This window comes from Sparus aurata, chromosome 8 (assembly GCF_900880675.1).
Source record: "Sparus aurata chromosome 8, fSpaAur1.1, whole genome shotgun sequence".
NCBI classification, from domain to species: domain Eukaryota; kingdom Metazoa; phylum Chordata; class Actinopteri; order Spariformes; family Sparidae; genus Sparus; species Sparus aurata.
The window spans coordinates 29429509-29437780 of record NC_044194.1 but is presented as its reverse complement, the minus strand read 5'-3'; positions in this window follow the sequence as shown (position 1 = coordinate 29437780).

The following is an 8272-nucleotide window of genomic DNA, read 5'->3' as shown; positions in this document are numbered from 1 at the left end:
CATGCAGACCAGGGGAATTGAACCAGCTACCCTCCTATAACATGATGCCGGCTCTACCCCTGAGCCACAGCCACCCAGATCTGCTCCAAAAGTTAATGGTATCTATTGCAGGCTGAAAACCATCCTCCATCCAAGGTGCTGACAAACCAACAAACAAATGGGCAAGGGTAATGAAACCAACCATTGACAGCAATATCCATTACACAGCAACTGCAATATTATTTAATTATAACAACTGCAATATTTATTAGGTTTATGCCTCAATAACAGCACCCTGTGGAATTCCATCTTAACAACCACAGTTGTGTTTACATACAGTTTTCAGTACCAAAGGGCTCTGAGTATGTCATATATGATGCATGTCCTTACCCATAAAAGATTTGGAAAGTAGAATTTATTCGAAGTATTTGGAAAACCTACATCGTTGACCTCCCTGAGCTCGAACCAAATGCAGCAGTCAACACTCATCATAACATTTGCTCCATGACCAATGGTACTTTTTAATACATACAGTACTTAGAATGAGGTGAGCAAAGCATTTCAGAGCTACCAGGTGTGGATTAGTCAATATCCACTTTGACATTCAATAAGGAGTTTGCATGGATAGTAAATCCCACTCCAGCAGAACATTGCATGGCATCAATATTAGATTTGTCAGTGAAGCTGCAAATAGAGGATCGACTTACAGAGCCAGAAAGCCTGACTGGTTAGCTTCATACTAAAATTGATTCAACTCAATATGTCAAATAGCCGTGGATTCATTGTTTTATAAATAAAATAGTGCAAAGGCGGCACAATACCAAGACACACACCCAAAAGGGTTAAAAGTTCAATCACCTTTAACCTATTAATTGTACATGGCTCTGCATCAGCTACAATCTGAGCTGCTGCTGGCTTCTATCTTTTAAATCATGTCACTGCTTTGTTCTGTGCTGGAGATTAACATTAACAAGCAACAGCACATTAGCACACATTAATAAAATGAAGTACAGATGGTGTTTTTCATCGTAACCTCCAATCATTAAAAACATCTGACCGATCCAGTTCTTTCACCATTTCCATTCAGCAGATGTCTTCAAAAATAGTTGTGCGGTGATTCATTTCCACACAATACCTCCCTAAAAGAAACAGTGTTCTTTCTCTCAAAACATAATGTGCAACCAGTTCAGGGGAATAAAATCAACAAGTTTCTTGCTAGATTAATAATTTATGATAACACAGATTTTTTTCCCCCCAGATTAAATGCTAAATCCTATGCACATATTCATGCAGTACAAGAGCCCACGCACCTTGTTTCAAATCATGAGGCTTTTGAACTTAGCATCACATCTGCCCAGACGGAAAAAAATAAGGCAAAACTGACATTTGAATAAGTCTTAGTACACACATGCTTTTCTTCTTGTGCTTGAATGTGAGACATTTGGTAGCACAGAGGTGTTATTCAGGTATACATTAGCATCCATCAGCTTAGCACTTAGAGTCATTTATCCTGTCTGTCATAACTGAAAGTTCTACAGCTGCACGACAGCCTCAAAGCATAAAGTTGGGATGATTAAACTTCGATTGATGTATGTTAAGAATTTGTTTTCCTCCTCACCCCCCTGTCCAATCAGTGACTACCAGTGCATGATGGGGGAGAGTACAATTATAGTTATCAATATACAAAAATATGACACTAATGGAATGATCAGACTGGGCACCTTCATGTTACAAACTGATTTCTTTACTAGACAGATTCATTTACAGCATGCCAGCATCACATGATGGGATGGGAAGAGAAATACAGGATACCTTCATGTCATCTCCTCAGCTGATATCATTTCAATGTTAACATCGTGTGTGTGTGTGTGTGTGCAGGTGTGTGTGTGTGTTCTGGTGTGTGTGTTGCTAGGCTGGAGCGAAACCCCAGTGCAATCAGTTTTTAATTTCCCTGAGACGAAATTACATGGAAGGGCAATAACCGGAGCACTGGACTATAGGAAAGTCATCTTGGAGATTATAAATCGACCCCGGAGTGTGTGAAGTGCACAGAGTCGGCGTGTGTGTCACTGTGTGTTCATATGTGTGTTGTACGTACGTGGAACAATAAAGTCAGCCGCACTGGAGCAGTCTCGTAATGATGATGGAAAACTAATGTCGTAGATGAATGCTGAGCAAGAAATCAGGCTTGTAACAATCTGCTGACTGTTTTCTGTAAACTCCTCACAGAACTGTACCCAATTAATTAGGTCATTAAAAGAAGAACTATTAGAAGGCGATGCCCTGCTCCATAATTCGTATCGATCTGCTGCAATGAGTTTATGCACGCTCTACTCGGAATTGCTTTTCCCACAGCAGTTTGCTGCAACGCAGAAAACAGATTTAAAATACAGTGTGTTGTTTGTTGATATTGGATTCCTTATACTTTTAAATAAGTTTACTCTGTTGTTTGCGGTATTCTCCATCATCTAATGTTTATTTTGAGCTCATGCTCTTGACACAAGCCAGTGATCACAAATTTCAACATCTGATCATGAGGTCAGTTTTTCTGTCAACCAATGTTGTTGACACAATGCGTCATTTAATGTGATCAAATGAAAACCCTGGGCGAGGAGTTTGTCTGGCTGCATGCTAAATGGACTTATATGCCAATTTGTAATGTTGTTTTTTCCATAAAGCATAAGTGCAATGCAACCCAAGCTACTGTACAAAACACACAAAAATAAAAAAATAACTCACCAATAGTGTGAGAATTGAGTCTGAGTGATGTAATGCGGGTGACAGCAGCCTGTTTCTAACATCTTCATCAGAGTTGATAATCTGGCTTTACACAAGTATGTGGATGGGAGTGGGAACAACATCTTCAGTAGCACTGTGGCAGGTTTATTTCCATCAGGACCTGAATGAGGTTTACTTACTTATTCAACTTAGGTTACACGTTATATACGTAACTGTCGTTAAATAAATAAATAATGTATTTACATTGACAGTCTTGTGTCTGTTTTACCAACCTGTCCACCTCCTGCCTATGTGGACCTGTTGCTCTTCATACCAAGTCACCCGACTTCCTCCATTGCTGTTGTAATTATTACTGCAACCACTAGACGTAGCCGCCTTACAACCAAGTGTAAATATTGGTTGAGATGAGGTGACCTATATTTTGTGATGAGGATGGGCTGATTTAAATGGGGTCCACAGGCAATCCCTTTTTACACACTAGATCTATTAATTATTGATATGAAGCTATTGATTAGTGAAGCTTTAAGGATTGGTTCCTACTCACTACATAAGCTTTGAGACAGCAGTTTTTATACCCTCCACACATCTCAGAAGTGTTCCTCTGCTGTACCTGAACATTCTCCCAGCATCTGTCTGATAAAATGCTGAGATCTGATTCATGAAACGCACGGAGCTCTGATACCGTCACAGATCAAAGCCCACATGCTCTCGTCTCACATCCGTTTTGATCACATCTTTCAACCGGAGACACTCTTTTATTTTCTCTGTCTGTGAACGAAGAATAAAAGTTACCTAAAGACCTTCTAATGATTCAAGAAAAAAAAAAGTTAACATCTTTCACAATTACTGCAGAGGGATGTTTTTACTCTTTTGTTTCCAGAGCTGATGAGGCTTTTAAGGGAGCACTGTACATCAAGTGAGACCTTTACTTGGCATTCGGGAGGGGGATAAGAGCTGCTCCCTGCCTGGGAACATATTATCGCATAAGATTAATTTTCAAATGTCTCATGTCTGTGCATGTCTGTCTAAAGTTAAAGTAAAGAGAAGAGGAGGAGGATGAGGAGAGAGCGATTGAGTTAGGAGGAGAGGGAGAGGGCCATGAAAGATTTAAATCAATCAGCATGTGCTCTGTGGGGAAATCAGAAGAAGGAGACAGTTGACTGATGGATTAAGACCAAGACATGTTTTGTCAACCATCCCAGTCTGCTTCCAAATTTCCGTCTTAATGCAGCCAAGTAGGATGACATCCGGGTAGCATGATATTCATTATCAGTTGAGGCTCAGCCCTTGTTTTCAGGAGTCACTGAGTTTGGTTTGTGTGTGTGCTTAAACAAATCCTCTGGCCCGCACAGAGCCAGAGGGATTTGGTGAAACATTTAGGCTGTGACTTGCTTTGAACCAGCAGAATTTTCATTCCATTGATTCTCAGCTTAGAGAGAAGCTTTTAATATAAGGAAAAAAAAGAGTTTAATTGGCCTATTGGTTCCTGAGCTTAAGAAACCAACTGTCTGGGATTGGTGATAGACTCAGAGGAGACTCTCTTTTCACCATACGATACTGTAAGGCCATGCAAATGATTCTTGTAGTTGTGCTTTCTTGGACATTAAACTTTGACACGGTAATGTAACTTATTTAGCTGTGTTCATGCTAAAGACTACAGACTGAAGTAGCTTCTTCCCATAATTGAAGTGAATACACTCAAGTCCTGTGAGTGGGGAATATAATCACTGCAATCATTAAGGCCCTGTCCCAATACACCCATCAGATCGTTACTGTGTGTTTTAAACAAAACCAAACCATCACAAGTGAAACACAGCGCTGCACAAATAAACATCACTTGTGCTCCCTCTGCAGCATTCATCCATGCTAAAGAACATGCCCCCGTGCTGACCCGTTCTGCTCTGCCTCCGATATCCGGTCATGCCTCTGCAGCAGCAGGTTAGACATGCCGGTCCTGCAGTGATTGTCGGCTAGCTTAAGGTGTCCCGATTCTTGTTGGGATAGGGGACCAGGGTGAAAAATTAGGGTTACAGGGCCCGCAGAATGTTGTAAGAACTCTGTTTTATGCTAGTTATAAAGTAAAGGACCATCATACATCACTAGCTTGCTGAAGTTTGATTGTTATCGCTGACATACATTTTAACACATTTCAAAGTTGCATCCCTCCTCTGATGGCATATGACACGCAAAATTGAGTCTACCTGTGCAAGTTGTTTCACCAGGTACCACTCCTCTAATATCAGCGCAGACTGGATGGGTAGGACCACATGTAACTAATGTTTGCCAATACAGCACAGCTAGTGGCCAGGACTTAAATGACAGCGTGAAGCTGTGAATAAATAGCAAGTGTCCATGCTTTTTTTTTTTCCTTCTCTCCATCAGACAAATGACCATGGCCACAGTAAAACATAAATCACCACATCTGAAGACAGCATATTGGAAACATCCAGTTGCTTCTGTTTAGAGAAATGGCATCAACACCAATTGGTCAATTATGAGCTCCTTGAAGGGTTGACCCCTTTCACCGGTTCTAACTCTGCTGAGTGGCAAGGTGGCTCTTGACAAAATGGGGTTATGATAAAAAATTGGAAATGTTTTTTTTTTTTTTTTTTATTGAGCTTAATTATAATGTATCAAAATCTTTATTATTAATATTATTCATTTACTTTTTTTTATAAAGACATCTCTTATGTCTGGAAAACACTCCATTTTCTGGAATGTAACCTCTCTTGGGTAAGAGGTTATTCTTCTGTTTGCCTGATGCAATCAATCATCGGTATAATTAACAATGGCTTTAGCTCAGGAGGTAGAGCGGGTCGTCTGGTAATCAGAAGGTCTCTGGTTCGTATCCCTGGCTCCCCCAGCTGCATGTCGAAGTGTCCTTGAGCATGATATGGAACCCCAAATTGCTCCTGATGAGCAGTTGGCACCTTGCATGGCAGCCTCTGCCATCAGTGTATGAATGTGTGTGAATGGTTGAATGTGACAAGCGTTGTTAAGCGCTTTGAGCGGTCAGTAGACTGGAAAAGCGCTATAGAAATGCAAGTCCGTTTACCATAACTATTTGGGTTTAGCAGGCATGAGAGAGGCTACACATTACATCAACATCAGTCTTGGGTTTCAGTTAATCTTTTTGTCTAACTCTATTCAATCAAGTGCTAATTCTTTGGAAATTCTGTCGCCTAACTTGTATTACTACGATCATAGTAACACAACACCATAATCAGCTGTTAGTATGCAGGCTGGATTCAAACAGATGTCATGTGAGGCCAGAGGAAGCTGGTATTTTCATTATGCCTCTCAGAGTACGATCACTGTTGTAGAATGAGTTCAGGCCTCTGCGATGAAAACGAAATGATTCTTACAGGGAGAGTCTGCAGTCTAATAATCCACAACCAAGTGGGGCGGAATAAAAATTGACGTAAACCAATATCTCATGTGTGATACAGAAAGCAGGGAGCGCTGCAAGTAATTTTTTCCTGAATGCACTTTAATACATGTGGCATTTCGTACAGTGGACAATCGCTTCTGGCTTCAAAAAAGGCGAAAAACAAGATAATTGAAACCAAACGCTCAGAAGGAAAAACCCATTATGGCTACTGCAAAAGCCAGTGCTTTGTAACAGTGATGGCTCCATCAACACTGATGATAGGCTCCACATATACATTTGTCCATCAAGCAGAAAAAAAGTGAGACTGAGCTCAGCTCACACCTGCCTTCTCTCTGACGGCATGAGCACCTGCGTTGGTTATTTTCATCTTTGCCAACAATTTTTGGCTAATTACATTCATGTGCCTCCGTATTGCAATATGCTAACTGAATAAACACATTGAAAATTGATCAAATCATCAATCCACCACCTGTTCTCAGCAGATTGGGAAAACACAAAGAAATGTTCTTGTATGTTTTTTTTTTTGTTGGAAAAACTAAAGCTGTCTGAGTTTTATAGAATAAAGTTAGTGTATGACAGGTGGGAAATGCCGATAGTTGTGTGATTCATTTAACAGCAGTGTTTCACATTGTCAGTCCTCACCTTTATTACAGCTTATCAAAGACTGAAACACCGTCCCTCTTTATTGTTCCGGTGCATACCTGGATTGTCCTCAACAGATTCATAGACAACAGTACTTTGATTGTATAGGGGACCTACTGCTTTTCCTTACAAGTATAAATATAATTAACATGACCAAAGTTTGTAATAAGCAAAAGTAATTCCTGTGAGGAAAAGTCTCTGACTGCAACATTTCCCGGTCACGCATTTGTCTACTTTCACATTTGTAGACTCCTTTAATTCCGCATCTGCTCCAAGCATTTACAAAGTTCAGGGACACGCCCATCCACGCACTCAGTCGGTTTAATTGTACCAAGGTGATTTAAAGCACATTTACAGTCACTTCAACCACGACTCTGATTGCCCCTCTCTGAAATTTCCGGCGATAGCTTTACTTGTTGGTATGGGCCTTAAAATGCCCCAGGTCTCAAACCCTCTCCACCCTCTCCCAGTCCTTGCAGTGTCAGCTAGTGAATAGGAGCTGTTTTTACTGAGCTTGCAGGCTGCATGGCCAACTTGCTAAGCAATAAGTAAATCTGTCTGATAGACTGACAACATTAGAATCAGAATGACAACATAAACCATGAGCTTTCCTGTAAGATATTCTGCAGCACTGACAACATCAAGCTTCCTCAGCCTTTGCTTCTGACGGACAAGAATCCTAAATTGCTGCAAACAACTGATGCTGTCATTTGTCTAATGAGGACGCTCTCTGATGTTATACTGAGCTGTTGATGAAAGTCAAAAGATAACAGTGAAGAAATATAAATCCAGTCCCTGTAAATACTTCGTTCATGTGCCTGTAACCCTTTCTTGTTGCAGCTCTGGAGTTTGAGGAGCTGCACGTAGGCAGTTCGCTCCTTGTCAACATACCAGCAGTAGTGAGAGAGGGTGAGAATGACAACCCGCTGGCAAAAAGGAAGATGCGTGACTGAAGTTTCCAATTTGTCTCTTGTCACATGTCTCTCTGCAAGTGTGAGTGTGTATGCAGGTGTACAATATGTCAGTTCTAATAGCACTCTGACACGCTGACTGAAACAACATGCTGACAAGAAAACAACAAAAAAAACCTGAGGGTTTATGAAGGACTGAGTGTTGCAATAACATGAGTCCTGTACCCAGATTTAATCCACCTTGGCATCATCCATGTCTGATTTACACCTTCCATTAACATGCATCACCGGCATCACCCAGGAAATCAGATTGCTCTTCCTCAATGAAATGCAAATAACTACGCCCGCTGTAACACACTCCCCTCATATTTGATGCAAAAAGTGTACTTTCATCAGTCTTTTGAAAGATTTGTAATCAGTGTCGGGATGGAGCCCCGCATGAAACTGATTAGTACACTGCAGGTAATAAACTGGCCGCTGACGGCTAGAGCTTCTGGTTTCTAATACTAAAAAAAAAAACACTTAAGCTCAGTGTAGCACTCACTTTGATATGTCTGTTCTAAATAATAACAACAAGAGTGAGAGGTCTGTAAAACATGATTAATGCAAA